Source organism: Alligator mississippiensis, chromosome 10 (genome assembly GCF_030867095.1).
Source record: "Alligator mississippiensis isolate rAllMis1 chromosome 10, rAllMis1, whole genome shotgun sequence".
Lineage (NCBI taxonomy): Eukaryota > Metazoa > Chordata > Crocodylia > Alligatoridae > Alligator > Alligator mississippiensis.
Genome location: NC_081833.1, coordinates 28544988 through 28563828, shown reverse-complemented (window position 1 = coordinate 28563828; position 18841 = coordinate 28544988).

The following is an 18841-nucleotide window of genomic DNA, read 5'->3' as shown; positions in this document are numbered from 1 at the left end:
GATTAAATAAGACAAAAACAATCTCTGTCTAGGGACAGGAGGCTCAGGAGGACAGAGTGCTAGAAAAATGACAAGAGGAGAAAAGCACGTGGGTTTTTTTACAATAAAAACTTCAAACCTCTTCCCAAAGGAGGCATTTGTTTGCTGACAGGAGACTTGTGAAGAGGGTGAATGGCCCTATCTCTTTCTCATAGCAGGAAACCCATGGCTCATTGAATGAGCGATTAGGGTTCTAATCTTTCAAGACACCTGGGATCTAGTCCATTGTTCTGTCAATGACTTGGTGGAGATTGCATATGCCCTTCTTCCTGGTCCTTAGTAGTTTTCCACCTCCACAGTAAGAATAGTCTAAGGATTGGATAATGAAGATTGGAAACTTTTTATATAGTGTACTGATGGGGATAGATATCAAAAAGTAAAAAGAATTGGGGTGGAGTTTCTCCCTCTGGCTGCTGCTTCAGTATTGGTTAACAATCTACTTCCTGCTAACATAGAGGTCTGGTTTTTGGTTAGTTCTGATGATGATCTCCCATAGTATGAGAGGTCATTTCTCTGTCACTGACATGCCATTTAGATGTACATTTCCACTTTGGCTTTTTTAAACTCTTCCTACAAGTTTTCTTTTTTAAATCTTCCTTTCTATGTAATTCCTTAGTTTGAAGATTTGTTTTATCATAAAAGAAGCAGTTGGTGCTTTGTTAACTATTTAGGAACAAGACATTCTGTTGTAGTGTGTTTTTTTCAGTCTCTTGCTGAGCAATCCAACTACCACAGAATGAAGGATCGTATCCTTTGATAAAACATTTCAACCTAATTTACCTAGTTAAGGACAGAGCAGCATCTGGAACTGCCACAAGACCAGTGATGAGCTCTTTGTCTATGTACTTGTTGCTGGTCTATATCCTGTTGCTTCTGCAGCAGAAAATCTGATAATTTCTTAAACAAACTGCAGCCATTTCGTCCTCTTCTTCATGCAATTGTCATCTAAACGGTTCTTTGGGGGAGTGTGGGGGTTGACTATCAGAGGACCCCCTTCTCTCTGTAGAACAAGAATGCCATCTAGTGGTTAAGTGCATTCATGGCAATTGGATTCCCCAAGGGATCGTCATGAACGCCTACATCCAGTTACAAGACAGTTTCTGCCCATAGAATTTACAGTCTATATAGAGTTGTTTCTAAAGCCTGGCTTCCTTCTTTGTGGCTGGAACCAGAACTCAAATGCAGCGTTGCGTGAATGTGGTGCCTTTCTCTTTACTGTTCTGATTTTTTTTTAAATCCAGTACAGAACATCATTTTAATTTTAAGAGAGAACTGCAGATTCCAAATGCCCACTGCATACTTCTAGGAAGTAATTGTCTTAAAAATCCTGTTTTCCTCTGGGACTTCTACAAATAGTTTGTGAACAAGGATTTAGTCTTCAAAGTTATGATTATTTTATTTTCCTGCAAAACTAGATCAAAGTCAAAACCTTTATTTTACTGTTCCTAATTAGTTCTGTTCCACTCCCCCCACCCCCACAAAAAAAGTTCATGCATTTTTGTCAGCTTCCAAAAAAAGGAGAAAGCGGATTTTTCCATATAAAAGCTTCTCACAGCCAAAGGAAAAGACAATAATAGATGCTGTTAAAATAAAACATTTAACATTTAATATATTTTATTTTATCAATTTTAAAAGCCTTGGAATATGTTTTTTTATTCAATGCTCCACTTACATCTTAGCTCCTTGCTATGTGCAGGCTCCATCTTTATAACAGAATAGCACACCCGTCAAACAAACTGATTGGGGGCCGGTTCCCTTCTCACCTCGCTTTACACAAATGTTTAGCTAATGAGGCTTAAAGTGAATAACTCCTGATTTACACCAAGCATAGTGAGAGGGAAATCCGACCATAGAATTGGTGCTTTGTTTGAAAAATGAGGGCAAAATTCAGTCTCGCTTTACCAGTATCCAAGATTTGACTCTCCCTGGGCGCGTCTACATGTGCAATTAATGCTATTTGGGTTTACTGTGCAGTAATTTACTTCATGGTAACCCAGCCTGGGGCAGGCATCTATATGTGCACCCATTTGGAGAAGATCTGCTGCTAATCTGCTGAAGCAGGAGTAGCCTGCTTCAGGCCTCTTCCAGCCCTGCTCCACCCCCGACCCTGCAGCAGCCAGGGAGAGCTGGAAGCTCTGGCCTCAGCTGCTGAGGTGCCCAGGGCACTCTTTAAAAGGCAGCTCTGTGCAGTATTCCCTGGCCAACTGCTTTTCTGACCTGGAGCAGTATGCAGTGTGCTGGCACAGCCTTCTGTCTGCAGAGCCTGTGCCCACTGTACGATGACTGCTCCATCCCTAGGCCTCAGCAGTGATAGCTCACATCCTGGGCTTCTGTTTGCCACCATGCTAACTGCTTTACCACCACAGAAACCGCCGCCTGGCCAAGGTCAGTCTTGACCCTGTCTGCCCCCCCACCACAGGGCCACATAACCAGGTTCACTGCTCTGTCTGAGGCCCTCCGCCCCAGAGTTGACATTGATCAGCCCTGGGCCACCACCTGAACACCAGCGGGGATGCCAGTGACATGCATCACCATGGGTGCCATCTACAAGCTCCTGGCGTTCCAGTCCCACCAACTGTGGGCCCACCCTGCCAGCCAGAACTGGTGGCTCCTCATCATCCAGCACACCTGGGATGATGAGCAGTGGCTAGACTCTTTCTGGATAACCTAGGCCACTTTCCAGGAGCTCCTCAGTGTGTGCTTGCACCTGGAGCATCTATGTGGTGTCCCCTCCCCATGGGGACCCAGCTGGCCATTGCCCTGCTCAAGCTGGCTACACCCAGCAGCCTGCGCTACATCAGCCATCTCTTTGGGATAGATAAGGCAACCACCAGAGAGGCCGTTCTGGAAGCCTGTGGCACCCTCCAGGATGTGCTGGGGCACACTGTGCTCCAGGTGCACAACTCCCTGGTAATGGTGGCAGGGTCTGTGCCCTGGGCTTCCCCCAGTGCATCAGGGCCCCAGAAGGGACCCACATTCCTGTCACCTGCCCACTGTACAGCAACCACCTGCACTACAACCGGTAGGCTTTCATTCGGTTGTGCTTCAGGCTGTCATGGAATACCAGGGTACCTTCACTAATGTCAGCACAGGCTGGAGTGGCAGCACCCACGATGCTTTGTGCCAGGTCTCCCAGACCTCCACCTGGATGAGGTGGCGGCCCCATCCCTCATCATCAGGGACCCCCTCCTACCCACTCCTGTCCTGACTCAAGTGACCCTACACTGGCCAGTTTGACCCCCACCAAGCACACTTCAACAGGTGCCTGGGCCGGACCCACACCCTGGTGGAGTGTACCTCCAGCCACCTGAAGGGACGCTCGTACACCCTCACCACCCACCTCAAGGTCATGGAGGCCAACATCCCCTGGGTCATCGTTGCAGCCTGTGTGCTGCATAACACCTGCAAGTCCTAGGGGTAGGCTGTACCATTAGGTGTGGGCATTGGAGGCATGGCAGGAAAACGAGGCATGTCAGCAGGAACGCCAACTGCAGCCACAGTGCCAGTCCCCCCAGCCTCTCCCCCCCGCCCCTCCACTGAGGCCCTGGCTGAACTGCACACCTGGAAATAGGGACCAGGGCACTGTGTGAAAGAGGCGCTGGTGCACCACCTCCTCCTACATCACCACACTGTAGGCCATCTGCCCGGCCAGCCACAGACCCCAGGCCCACTGCACACCCCCAAAACCACACTCACTGTGGACTTCTTTCAGCAAAAATGTTTATTTTCCTCCACACACACAGACCCCCATCCCACCCTCCCCACGCAAAAACAGACACCACCACTAACCCCACCATTCACCACCAATAAAGCACCCTCTTCCCTGTGCAAACTATGTACATTGTGCTCTATGTGCTCTCCCATGATGGGGGACAGTGGGGTGAAGGTGTCTACAGGGCAGATCCCACAGACAGACACCCAGCATCTTGGCCTCTGGCCACACCACCATGGGTGTGAACCCCGCAGCAAGGCCAGTAGGTGAGCTGGGGAGAGAGGGGCGGGGTTGTAGGTAGGCAAGGATGGCACTGCTCTGCCTTCATGGCCAGCTCCCCCTCCTCCAGCATGGGGCCAGGGCCAGCAGGGTCCGCATGCACTGCTGGCCCTGCTGGCCCTGCTGTGGGCAGCTCTGAACAGGGGCCACATGGAGCCTAGTCAAGTGGCGAAGGGGGAGGCTCAAGTGGGGCCTGGCTGCCAGGGGACCCAGGGCAGGGGCAGGGGGACCTGGCCCCTGGAGGCACCACTGCACCTCAGCCCACACCCACTGGGGGGCTTGCTGCTGGGTGGTGGGTGCTTGTCAGGGGGCAGGCAGAGCCAGGGACAGGGGCTGGGCAGTGGGCAGCATAAAGATGACCACCAGGACTAAGATGGTGTCTAGCACCTGGCAGTCCTCCTCTGCGGCCTCCACTGCCCTGGCCACCATGGCGGCCTGCCACTCCTGGCCTCCAACATCCTTTTGAGGACAGGATGCCTCTCCTTGAGGGCCAGAAGTATCTCCCAAAATGCCCAGCCCTCCCAAGCACTCTCCGCTCATGTGCGCCCCTCCCTTGCTCACGCGTGGCCCTCTCCCACATGAAGAGCAGTGTCCTCAGTGTGCCAGTCCTGCAAGTCAGCCAGCCACTCCTCCAACAGTCACCAGCTGGTCCAGGCGAAGGGTCCTGTTTTGTGTCTGCCGCTTTCGGAGGTGGTGCATATGAAGGGCCCCAGTCAAGGGTGGCAGTGACCCTGAGGGTGCACCCCCAGCAGCAGCTGGTGCCTCTCCCCTGGGTGCAGCCATTGGGCCTTCAGAGCTAGGAGAAAGAGGCTGTTTGTGAGTTTGAAACATTTCAGAGATAACATCCAGGAAAGCCTAGGGGCAAAGAAAGAGGTATACAGGCTGTGGCAGCAGGGAGTAGCTACCACGGAGGAGTATACCTTCTTGGCTCGCACTTGCAGGGAGTCAGTTAGGAAGGCCAGAGCAGCAACGGAACTCAGGCTGGCGACAAAAATTAAAGACAGCAAAAAGTCCTTCTTCAGGTATATAGGGAGCACAAAGAAGGTGCAAGATAACATAGGACCTCTACAAGACAGGGGAAATTGGTGACAGATAGGAGGGACAAGATTGAACTCTTCAATGAGTTTTTTGCCTCTGTATTCCTGAACACAGATCAAGACAAATCTCCCAGTTGCCTTATAGATTAGGCACAGGAGGAACAACCAGCCAACCAACAGTCAACGTCACCCTAGTAAAAGGACGCTTGGAGGGGCTGAATGTGGTTAAGTCAGCAGACCCGGACAATGTTCATCCAAGGGTGCTGAAGGAATTGGCCAGTGTCATAGCAAATCAACTGGCACGGCTGTTTGAGCACTGATGGTGCTCTGGTTAGGTTCCAGAGGACTGGAAAAGGGCCAGTGTGGTCCCTATTTTCAACAAGGGGAGGAAGGGGGATCCAGGTAATTATAGGCTGGTTAGTCTCACCTCTAGCCTTGGGAAAACCTTTGAAAAATTATCAAGGATCACATTTGTGGGAGCCCAGCAGGAAAAATAATGCTGAAGGGCAACCAGCATGGGTTCATAGCAGGTAGATCCTGTTACTAATTTTGTTTCTTTTTATGACCAGGTCACAAAATGCTTAGATGAAGGAGTCTAGGTAGATGTAATCTACTTGGATTTTAAGAAGGCCTTTGTTATGGTATCTCATCCTTTTCTCATAAACAAACTGAGCAGCTGTGACATAGATGATTACACGGTCAGGTGGGTGGCAGATTGGCTTAAGGGTCACACCCAGAGAGTGGTGGTGGACAGGTCGGTATTGACCTGGAAAGATGTCAGCAGTGGGCTTGGACCTGTGCTATTCAATGTCTTCATCAGCAACTTGGATGAGGGCATGGAGAGCACTCTGTCCAAATTCATGGATGACATGAAATTATGGGGTAAAGTTAACACACTAGTGGGAAGGGATTGAATCCAGGTGGACCTGGAGAGACTGAAGGACCTGGATTTCTTTAGCTTCTGCAAAAGAAGGCTGAGAGGGGATTTTGTGGCTGGTTACAAATTAATTGAGGGGGACAGCAAGAAATAGGAGACGCTCTGTTTACCAGTGCACCCCTTGGAATAACCAGGAACAATGACCACAGACTGACAGAGAACAGATTTAGGTTGGACATCAGGAAAAACTTTATGGTAAGGGTTGCCATAATCTGGAATGGGCTTCCAAGGGAGGTGGTGCTCTCCCCTACCTTGGGGGTCTTTAAGAGGAGCCTGGACAAGCACCTGGCTGGGGTCATATGACCCCAGAGCTCTTTCCTGCCCTGAGCAGGGAGTCAGACTCAATGATCTATTGAGGTCCCTTCCGACCCTAACAACTATGAAACTATGCAGTGTACTAGAGGGCTGTGTGTTGCCCAGCCTCAGATCAAGGGTCATGCATGCACAGGTGCCCAGGGACCGTGGTAAGTCAGCCAGGCAGCCCTTGTAACCACGGTAAGTTTGCCAAGCAGCCCAGGGAGCATGGTAAGTTGGCCAGGCAGCCACAGGCAGCCGCTAGCTGAGCTGTTCATCCTCACTCCCTTCATGGGTGCAGGCAGCCTGCTTGGTGCTTGTCACAGGCAATTTGCCTTCCTCTTCCCCCTCCTCCTCTTCCTAGACCAGGCCAGAGCTGGTTCCTGGCATCATCTGCCACAGCTTCTCCAGACCCACTCCCCCACTTCTCCTCCTGCAGGCCAGGAAGTCAGCTCCTGCAGCGCCAGGCCCACGCCAGCCAGGGTCAGTGGGTGAGTGGCTCCTGCTTGACTGGAACATGAAGTGAGTGGCATCCCTGCTCTCCTCCAGGGCAGGCCCCTCGCTGTACATGGCCTGTGCCCCAAGTGTGCCCCTGGTGAGAGTCTCCCAGGCATGCTGCAATGAGCTATTTGAGTGCACCAAGGGGTTCCCAACCCACTATGCCCTGCTATTGCTCATCACGATGGTGCCCCAGGAGCAACTGAGAACCTGACATGGGATCCAGAGCTTCAACACATCCCTGGCAAGCCTGCACTTCTGTTCAATATGTGCCACTGCCTGGAGGGGTACCTCTGCCTACGCTACGAATCCCTGCACCCCACAGTCAAGGACAAGATTGCCACAGGCCCCTCACACACTGCCTCCCTGCATGCTGTGGGGGGGAACCCCAGAGGGAAGTGGGGAGCTTGGTCAGACAGGCCATGGAGGGTGGGCAGGGGCAGAGGCAGGGGGGGCAGGAAGGGGAGGAGAGGGGGTAGGAGGGGAGCAGAGGTCCCTCCCTGCATATGGGGCCCCTTGCTTCAGGTGTGCAACCTGGGGTGGGCAGGAGAGCTGGTGCAAGCCCAGGTGGCTATGTCAACACCTTTCCCCCCTGGCCCTCCTCCCATTGCAGGGCTTACTGGGTTGGTGTGGCAGACATCCCAGCACCTCGAGTCTGTCCCCACAGATGGCAATGATATGTGGCTCCTGCCAGCATCCTAGGGTGCAGGAGTGTGGTGCATGGTTGCCCAAGCAGTGGCCCCCTGTAGTGAGGAGCTGAAGCTTGTCACAGCAGGTGGTGCTATCTCTGTGCTGTCCTCCTGGGCAGGGCTGTGCCCCTGGAGCTGGTGTGGCAGCCACTGGCCTAGGTTCCCAGAGCTGCTAGAGAAAGCTGAGGGTGGGGAGCAGGCCGGGCCCTGCACCTGGTGCCCCAAGGGGCCCTCCTCTACAGGCAAGTCGTCACTGCCAGGCTGTAGTGGAAGCTCCGGCAGGCTGCCCATGCTGGAGAACATAGCGCAACTCCATCCAGTGTCCCAGGGAGCAAGGATGTGGTCCAGCTGCCACATAAAGGGCATGGTCCTGTGTGCAGCCCCTGACCAGCAGTTGTGGTCAATGACAGGGACCCACGCAGAAACAGGGCCTTGACCTTTATGTGGCATTGCCATGCTTGACCGCTCATGCCCCTGATCCCACACACAGGCTGCCAGGGCCTCATAACAGTGGGCGTTGGACCACCCATACCAGGCAAACTGGCTCCAGATTTGGCTTCATCATGCAGTGCCATGAGGTCTGTGGTCTCTTCCTGGGACCAGCTGGGGCCCCAGGATGAGGTGTGTGGTGTCAGGGAGGATGCCAGTATATCTTCCTCGACAGCTCTCAGGGGCTCTGGCTGAGATTCCAGGTGCTCCCGGGCCTCAGCAGGTGCCTGCAGTACAGGGGCACAGTACGTGGAGGCAGGCAGGCAGGGGGGGCTGTCCTGGGGTTCTGGGGTTCATGAGGTGGTTCAAGGGCTGCTTCCAGGGTTCATGAGGCTGCTGTAGCCAGCATGGGGCCATTGCTGCAGGACCCAAAGGCCAGAAGCAGGCAGCAGGTGTCACAGGCCCCAGGGGCATGGCAGAGATTTAGAGGTCAGGCTGGGGCAGGCAAAGAGCCATCCCAGCCCCAGCGCTGGAGAAACTCTGAGCCCCGTGCCCCTGGGGCAAGGCCAAGGGTGACCCCCTGATGGTGTGGCTGACCAGGAGCAAATTTGCTCCCAGTCAACATCTACACATGCACTACTGCATTGTAACTACTGCTCAGTTAATTTATTACCTGAATTTTCAAGTAGTAAACTAACCACATATTAGATTACTTTACTGTACAATAAACATCTGCATTTGTAGACGATGATGCTTTACTGCGCAGTAAATTAGTCAACTCTACAGCAAAGCGTTTTATGTAGATGTGCCCCGTGAGGATTCTGCACATACAGGGAAAGCACCACTTTCTCCTACCTGTTCTTATGGTCAGATATTTCAGTGTGATCTTCATCATTTGTATGTGGCCTACCAGATCATCATTTCCAGCTAGGGTTTATGGCTTCTCAGTTATCTGTGCAGCTTTTCTTCTCCTTTCCTTCCTCAAATCCTCAAATTCTGTTTGAATTCCACCACTAGGCATACGAGTATGTAGCTGTATACAGTACATTGCCTTGTACAGCCATTTTGTAGCTTATTACACATGGTCAGCTTATGCATGCATACTTACATGTCCACGGCACCTTATGAATGATGGGGGTATGATCTGTGAAACCACAGGCTGATTAGCCAAAACTCAGAACAAAAGGAAAGAAAAATAAAATACATAAAAATAAGTTTAAAAAGGAAATCAAGTGGAAATAAATGGAAAATGGGGAATAAACAATGGATTTATTGAAGAAAGATCATGCTATGCTGCCCTGATACTTTAATTTATTTATTTATTTATAACAGATTTGCTTACATAAGGGAACTAGAGTATATTTAATCTATCTGGACTTCAGTAAGGAATTTGATGCTACCACATGGGAAATTTCTATTTAAGCAGAGAAAAATCAGTGTTAATAGAATATTTGAGTGGGTAAGAAACTGAATATAAGGAAGAAAATGTGTCCTTTTGAAAAAAAAGCAACCTTTGAGATGGGAGGCAATTCCTTGCAGAGTTTCTACAGTATCAATCACAGCATCAATCTTACTCAGTATTTTCATTAATGTTGTTTGACATAGAAAGTGTGACTATACTTTTCTGATGCCACAAAGTTATAAGGCATTGTCACTAGGAAGGAAGTTTGGATAAGAATTGGATGGCCTTGAGGACTGGAATAATGGAAATGGGATGAAAATTCAATACTACAAAGCACTTTGGGAATTATGAATTTCTGCTTACGTACATGGCTCATCAGTTGGAAGTGCATGAGGAGAAGATGCATCATTCACAGATCTAACAGTCAATCACAGATTTTTTTTTGCACCACGAGAGCAGGGGAGGGCAACTATTTTGGTTGGAGGGCCACTTAACGAGTTCTGGTGAGCTGTCGAGGGCCGCATGGATAGTCCTACTTGTCGTGTTTTTGCTTATGGTGCCTTTGTCTGTGCTCGCTGTTATGCCCTGCATTGTCAGTAGGCCCCCAACTTTCCCTCCTGCCACGTCTTTGATGTTGTTATTATTATTAATATTACTTCTAGATGTTATTAGCTGGGAGGGTTATTTTCCTTTGGTTTGTTCTTATTAGGACCTTGTACTGAGACTCACGTGCAAGATATATATATCAGCCAATCCACTTATTTGTATACACAACTGAATTCGAATCAAGATATCCACTCACAGTCCGTTTAAAAGCATTGCTTCTTTTTCTTTATTTTTCTTTTACAACAGCCATTTAAATTCCACACACCATCAGATTGAGGAGGTTCCTTGTTGCCCTTAAAGTATTAACTTTGTAACTTGTCTCACACAAAACAATTCTACTTTGCAACAGTCAACACACAAATGAACTGAACTTGGCACTCATGAGTTGACCCTCCACTAGGATCTTCTTCCGTTCCTTATATTTCTTACAGCGCCTCGCAATTTTAAGGGAGATCTTATCTCTTCAATTCTCCCTGTATGTAATCTGCTCATATCTGTTACCATCAACGCCACCAATCGGCTCTGTCTTTAACTACTGGTCTCATTCACTTTGCTTGAGAGTTCGCAATAAAAATCCTTGTCTTTCTCTTTTTTTTTTCTTACTATTGTTGACGGGTATCCTGAGTCCCACAGAGTCCTCCTGGGAATCCACGCTTCTCTCCGTCCTTTCTCGCTCTAATGGTGAGCACTGCAGGTCTCTCCTCCAATCCTCCTATGGTTCCTTCTTCGGTCTCTTCTCTTTTTAGTTCTTTTTCTCCTCCTTTCTTGTATATCAAGCCACACCACTCCCTGCTTCTTTTGAAGCTTGGGTCCCGCCGCTCTCCACTTCTCTCGGTGCTTCTATCCTTATACAGCAACAGCTCCAGAAGCGGTGCTCTCTGAAGCGACGTTCTCTGCTCTCCCCCATTGCATCCCTGCTTCCTTTCGCTCCTTCACACTACTCCTTGACAGTTGCTCCGCCCCCTTGTCACCATCTTGGGACCTGAAGTCCTGCCATTAACCCCTGACCTTTACCACCAGAAGTCCCTCCCCTTTCCCTCTGAAAATGCTCCTTGGGGGGAGGGGATGGGGGTTGCCATCTTAGGACCAGAAAAAAAACAAATAATACACTAAAAGTCAAACACCTACTGTGAAGAAATCCCCTCCCCCTCTCTCTGCCCCTCGCTTGGGCCAGCCCAGGTGACCCCTTTCTCTCCTCGCTGTCTTCTTGGTTTAGTCTGGTCAATCCGGTGAGCTGGCCAGATAAATTTGTAGTGGGAAGGGGGAGTGCTGTCTTCCTCAGGTGGGCATTTTGAAACCTTGATGCAAAGACCTCAGGCTGCTGTCTGAAGATTTTGTGTAAGTAAAGACCTGGAAACTAGCCAGGAGTTAGGAATTATGTGTAGGTCAGCTGCGTCTTAAAAGGATCATTGTGTTCAATTTCTATAAAGGCTCATGTGCTTATGTTTGCTCAAAGTTTATTCTGACTTCCTTGTTCTACTTCTCCCCTGATCAATAACGGTGTCAGGTTCAGCTTGCCTGGATGTGTTACTGAGATGGGAGAGAGGGAGGAGGCTTTCCACTTCTTTGCTTGGCCAGTGAACTTTGTCTTTTTATTTTCCTTCAGTTCTGCCTGCTGCTATGTTGGAATGCTTCAGGCTGTAAAGAAGAACCCAGAAATACTACTGTGAACAAAGAAACCCCAAGGTCCTCAGGGTCCGTGTGCCCTGGGCTGCACAGAGCCCTACCAGAGACCAGTGCCCAGGTGGTGGCAGGATTACCCCAGGCTTGTGGGTATTCTCCAGAAAGTAGGAAAGCCAGCTGTAGGCTCCCCGAGGGAGACTCCCAAAGTGCGGTTTTAGGCCTGGCACTGTGAGGCAGGTGGCTCTGTGTAGTAGTACCCCCTACTGTGCCACCGCAGCTACTGTAACACATTTTAATTTTATTACAAAAAATATTTTTGCCATGATTTGTGTTTGTGTTGTGTATGTAGAGGCGATTGCATAATAACTCAGAAATATATTCTTAGTTTTGTATATTATGGGGGGGCGTATGGGGGTGTGTATGGTGGGTTCTGGGTGTGGTGCGTGGGGTGGAGTGTGTGTGGTGGTATGTGGGTGTGGATGTGGTGTGATGTGTGTGGGTATGGTGGTGTGTGTGTGTGTGGTATATGTGTATGGTGTGTGTGGTACGTGCATATGATGTGTCTGTATGGTGTGTGTGTGGAGGGGATGGGGTGTGTGGTATGTGTGTATTGTGTGTGTGTGATCAGATTTTGGGGGATGTGAGGGGGTGCAGCTGTGTGTTTGAGGGTGCATAGGGTATATTGGGGGCTTGTGTATATGTGGGGGGTTGTAGGGGCAGGGTTTGGGTGTATGGAAGAGTGAGGGGGTGGGACCCCCAACTTTCCTCATGGCACAGCAGCAGGCGGGGCACTCAGGGCATAGCTCAGGCCAGAGCTGCAGTGAGGGGTGCAACCTCCGTTATTGCCGGTGCTCCCTGACACTCACACACAGCCCCTGTGCTCACACAGCATGGGAGGGAAACCCCATGTGCTGGAGCTGGTTGCCTTCCCCACCGGGGCTGTGCTGCAGGGGAGGGGAGCCACAGACACCTTCCCCTGAGGGGCTGGGAAGGCAGCCGGCTCCAGCGCCCAAAGCTTCTCTCTGGTGCTGTGCAGTCCCAGCGGGGAAGGCAGCTGGCTCCACACTTTCAACCATGCTGTGCAAGTGCAGGGGTCTGTGCCGCCCTGAGTGCCCCGCCTGCTATGGCTACCAGTGCCTGCCAGGGCTGAGCTCCATGGGGAGAGCGTGGAGGGATTGTGGGGGGGTCCCCATACCCCCCACCCTCCCTCACATCCACACACTGCCCACTTGAGCTCCACACCACCACCGCCCCCTTGGGCACAGGCTCCATGCTGCCACCAGCCCCAGCCCCATGCTTTGCACTCCTGCCCAGCTGCAGCCCTGCTCCCACTGTTTCCCGACCTTCTGCCTGGATCCAGCAGGAAACTGGAGAAGCGGAGAAAGATACCAGGGGCTGCAGCAGTGGCAGCAGCAGCCCCATGCAGAAGTTGCATGCTGGCCAAGCAAGGGTGGGAGCAAGATAAAAGGGTATGTTCAGGGCTGTGTGTGCACATGGGTGCCTCACTCCCACCCTTGTAGGTGGAAGGCCTGGGCAGCGAACAATTTGTTCATGGGAGCTGTGGACCAGATGAAAGTGCTTGGTGGGCCGGATGCGGCCCACAGACTGTATTTTGCCCTCCCCGGTACATGGCCTGGAGGTGCCGGTTGGCCAACACAAGCAGCATGGCTCCCAAGGTATGGTTAGGCCTAAATAAAAACAGACTTGTCAGAGACTGGACAAGCCTGACTGTACTTGGAGTTGGTCCACTAAGGACCATGTCACACATTACATTTAGCATGTGTTACATGCAGGCAGCCATGCATGCAACCAGTAGCACACATGCTAAGTTTATTCATATGGTAGTCAAGTCACACCTTTTGCATGAGGAGCATCTCCAGATCCTATTAAGCAACACAAATTCAGCTAGCATCAGACTGCTCCACAGAGATATTACAAGTAATCTGTGGTTCTAACCAAGCCATGACATCAGCCATGAACCCTTCTGCTGTACCAAGCCTCCAGGTGGGATGAAGAATGTCAAGCATGTCTGGAAGAAGCATCCTGGATCTTTCACTTATAAGATTCCTCCAGCATCCTGTTGAAAGCCAAGTATTTCTAAATTTCTGCTTGCAGAAGAGTTATGACATTTCAATTTTTTCCTCTATGGTTAATTTTCAAGTAGAGGAACATGTTAAGATTTAATGTTAAAACCATATTTTCCCAATTTCAAACTATATCAATTAAATCAGTAGAATCTGAGGGTGCCTCCGGTCACAGGGTTTAATCCTAATTAACTTAAATATGTTTAGAAACTTAAACTTGTTTATTTTAGAGTGTTGCATCAGTGTTTGTGCGCACTGGGCTTTTGAACCAATTAAGCCCAGTGTGCAATCCCCTATAAATTCCAGCAGGGGGAGCCAAATGCCAATCTACCATGGTGCTGTCTTCCCTACTGAATTACAGCAGGGGGTGCATGTTCACCAGTAAACCAGTAAGTAATACACCAGAAATCCCCTCCCTCCTCAGTCCCTGCCTGCCACCCCCTCCCCCCCCCCCCAATTCTGGGAGCCTCACGCTAGTGCCCCCGCTCCTCCCCTCCCCCACCTTTGCCAAGATGCAGTTACCTGAAACCCTGTCACTTGCACCTGCCTAGGCTACAGTCTCCAGAAAGTGATCTGTGGCAGGGACCCCCCATGCCAAGCCATGTGCATCATCCCTGAACAGTGTGAACCCCCATGTTAGAAAATAATGTAAATATATATATGATTTTTTTAAACTATATCAGAAATATAACTTTGTATGGGGAGAGAGGAGTGGGTGGCATGCCTGCTCCTCCTCCTCCTCCACTTCACTGGTGGCGATTGAAGTTGGTGGTGGTGGTGGCAGCTCATGAAAAACAGATGTGTGTGATCAATGCTTAGTACAAAACTTAACAGTGTAGTATAGGACACTGGGAGGGGTGGGAGCAAAATCTTGGGTCCGTCCAACAGTTAGTTTTCCGTGCTTCAGGACTATATTTCCCAGCATTCCCCAGTTGTCCGGCCTTGGAACAGTTTCCATGGGGACCCCTGACAGGGGCTGCTTCCCTCATCCCTTCCCCCTGCCCAGTGACACCATGAATACCTTCACATAATGTGTGCGATTCTGTGTTTTGCATGGCACACGGCTCTGAAACGTTGGGGTGACTATGAACTGTACCGCTCCCCACATCTGCATCTCCCAATCTTTCTGTGTTTTTAGTGTATCTCGGCATCTCAGCACTTCCATGAACAATTATGGTGTAGTAAATGGAGACCTTTCCTTTACTCCAAAAAGCATTCTTTGCACAGTTGGATAGAAAAGGTAGCTAGGAAGTGGTTAGATATAGCATTTCAGCCACTGACACCTTTAGGAGGATTTTTGTCCTCCCAATAACCAAGTCAAACGATCCCCTCCTCCCCCCCAAACACACCAAAAACCTGAGGACTCCTGCAGGCTGCTCATACCTCCCCCCAGCCAAGAAAAGGTTTAATTAACCCTTCACAGGACATGATCCAGAGTGGCTAGGTGGTGTCAGGCACTGAACTGCGCATGCCCACCCCCCTTGCTCCAATACCAGCCTGCAAACATCAACCCCCAACCCCAGTCCAGGCAGCTGCTCCAACCCTTGCCCCCATGCCTGGCCCATCTTTTACCCCTGGTCCTTCCCACCCACACTGAAACCTTCTCCCCACCACTTTTCACAAAAATTTACTGCAGACACAGATGGTGTCTGGTGTAAATAGGCAAGAATTTCATTTTAATGGGAAGAACAACCACTGCTAGTTGTCAGCAGTGTCCATAATATGTGCTGCCAGGCAATCCCACACAAGGGCCACTCGACCAGCATCTCCATGCTGGTATTGCCATGCGCCATGCGCTGCCCGCCCATGCCTGTGCTGATCATTCCAAGTGGTCTGTACGATTCACTCCCACCAGTCTGAGCTGCTCGCGTGAGCCCAAACCCTGTGGTTTCTGCTCCTGAGCGTGATCCACAGCACCCTGTCAGTGTCCACTTCTGCACATTCCTCTCTGCTATCCCACACCACTGCACATCTCAGTGCCTCTTTTCATGAGGCACATCTACGTGCAGGCATCTCATCACAAGCGTTTAGAAGCAGGAGCATAGTATATGCTGCCATCATTAGCTGCGCCTCTATTTTATGCGATAAGTCCAAGGCCAGCAGCAGGGTACTTGGCAACAGTTCCTCCTCCTTGTCATCCTCCTCCTCATCACCCATATCGTCCAGATGCTGCATTTCAGCGTCTTTACTCATTTCATCACCATTCTCCATGTACCTGTCCTTACGCATTTCTTCTTGAATCTCCATTTGGTCCTCCTCACTCATCCCATCTGGATTGCATCAAAAAAGGTTGATTGCATGTAGCTCCCATAAGAGCCACCCCTGCCCCGGCCCACTCCCTGCTTGGTGGTGGTGCTGTGATCTGAGGAGTGGGCCGGGGCAGGGGTGGCTCTTATGGGAGCTGCATTCAATCAATTGGCATTGGAAGTCACCTCCTATCTGCATGTCAATGAGTACCATGGTAAGGTGTCTGTGCACTGGGCATTGGTGCAGAAGAGCCTTTCCCCTTTACTGTGTTTGGTGGGTGTGAGGAATGTGATTTACCACGTGCCTGCCCAGTTTAAACTCAAATGTGGGGTTTAGTAGGATGACCAATGGTGCCCTGGGTTCATGATAATTGCTTTTACCAAATCAATGAATAGGCACACCCAAGATTTGAGTTGTTTTCTACATTTTAGATCTCAGAAAGGTGCTGATAAGATGCATGTGTTGTCATCAACTGGGTGTATTACCTCTTTAATCTCTTAAGATTATAAAAATAATAATTCAAAGAACATATGTGTAGGTTATCTCAAAAGAAAAGAAAAAGAAAGGGCAAACTCAAGAGCCACCATTTCTACCTTATGCTTGGAGCCAGAGCAAAGTATTAGAAGTGCAAAATAAAACCTGTTACAGATGAAAAATCTGATATTTCTAATAAGATGCATAATGTTACTTTTCCCACTAGGAAGCAGAATAAAAGGCAGTCTTTGACACAAGCAAACTATTCTAAACAGGATAAATGTGCCTCAGTGGATGAAGGTCAGAAATCTCAGGAATTTTAGCCTGTTACTTCAACAGCACATGACGATAGCCAAAGACATACTCCTGAAAAATCCTTGTATGATGATAAAAGCATAAACAGATGCATCCAATATCCTGAAAGTGTTAAATCTCATGATGGTAAGATAGATTGTATTGGCAAAATGCATATCCAGTTACAAGAAAATAACTGCTTCTGAAATAGGAAACGGTTTAACAGATTCTTACTTAATAGCTGATGAAAAAAATAGTTTGACATTGTCAGGCAGAGAATATAAAATTAAAAGTGATGTTTTAGTTCACAGGACCATCCTTTTCAAACTTGTGCTCATAGGGGAATGTATCCTTTTAAGCATACTGTAAAAAAAAAGAACATACCCAAGCAGAAAAGGACAAATGTGTCTGCGAAAACCTTGTTTCTGAGACAGTTCTGAGGGGTCAGGTCTTTAGTGAAGACAACTGTCATCAAGCTAAGCTTCAAAAAAAGTTTTATTTCTGAAAAAGGCAGTGGTAATGTAAAGGTCAAAAAACAGTACATTCAGGCACTGAAAAGACAGGCAAAAATTTCACAAGTGAAAGGAAAGACAATTCTTCCATCAGAGAGAGAATAAATGATATGCCATATTTGTCTTGTGTTAATGACAGAGAGGACAATGCCTTGAAAAGCTTCAATAAAGAATGCTTATGTTTCCAAATCCATCCAAATGAGCCAGTATCAGGTGAATACTTTTGGAAGGATAGCAAAGAGAGTCCTGCTTCTGTAGTTGCAGCCTTAGATCAAGATCAAACTTGGCTCTGCAATCAGAAAAAGGAACCAAGAGAAACGTTCATGATTTCATGATTTCAACCAAATGAGCACATGCTGGCTTAAAAAGGAATTGCATTGTGAGAAGAAAGGCAGACAATGCACTGCAAAGCCACAACTTTCTTCTCTGATACTGACCCTTGTAGAAACCTTTTTTCAGAAAAAAGGGGTTATGTGCTAAAGAAAAGTACTTTAACCATAATCCAGTCAGCACACGAATCTGGGTGGAAGTTTCTGACATTCTTCATATTCTAGGTTTGGAAACATCAGCTGCTGGTTTACAGTTAATATTTGAGAAAGGATGTGTATTAACTGAAATGTATTTGGTAGCAATGAATTTTTTTTTCCTATGAAGGTGAAGGGAATGATGTCAGGTGACAAAAGAAATTCAGAAGACTACTATACTACAGTAGTGTTTTTTAGGCTTGCAGATCTGCCCCAGAATTGTAGTTGGAACAAGCAGTCTTCCACATTCCCAGAAAACACAGATAAGGAAAATGAAAGATGCCAAACTGAGGAAATATGCATGCATCTTTGACAATGTGTATTTTAGAACATGTGATAGAAACACGTCTTACTGTGAAAACAATATGCAGAAAGCATTTAAAATTGTAATGGGAAAGAAGAGTGAGCACTTTTTTTTTCCCAGGACTTGGAATTTGAAGGTGAGATTGAAATTCTATCAGATGGACACGAGGCATCTCACTCAGTACAACCAAATCAACCCAATGAGGAATGTGTATCTGTTGAGGTTGGCACATTATATCAACATTTAAAAAACCGTATAGACTGGGAAAATTTGTTTGAAAATACTCATCAGAAAACATGAGAGATTTCAAAAAGTGCTTCTATAAAGGAAAGTGAAGATTATTCCTCTGAGAAAAAATCTTGCAAAAAGAAAGATAAAACAGGATCTTTCAGTAAGACAATGTGGCCTGACTTAAAGATTACAGTAACCAACACATTTACACCAAAGCTCAGGCCTTCACACATCTCTGTTAGAATGGAGAGAGAGATTTGGAGACAGCAAGTTGAATCTATAGGAGCAGGAAACAACATGGAATGGGCAGAAAAGCAAAGGATTGAAAGAGATATGCAAGAACTGGATCTTATAAAGATGGAAATCTGCTTGTCTCTGCGTTCAACAGGGTGATAGTCACGTCTGAAAAACAAAACAATACAATACCCGTGGAATCTCTTACTGTTTCTGATAAAATGAACAATGATAATAGCTATCCCTGTGCAGAGGGAACAAGGGAAGGGCGGCAAACATGGGGAGGGGGCATGTGCCTCCCTGATCTGGGCACAGCGTGAGTTGCAGCTGCAGCCTTTGGCCTGGGAGCCTGGCAGTCAGCACATTAAAAACAAAAAAAAAAAGGGGGCGGG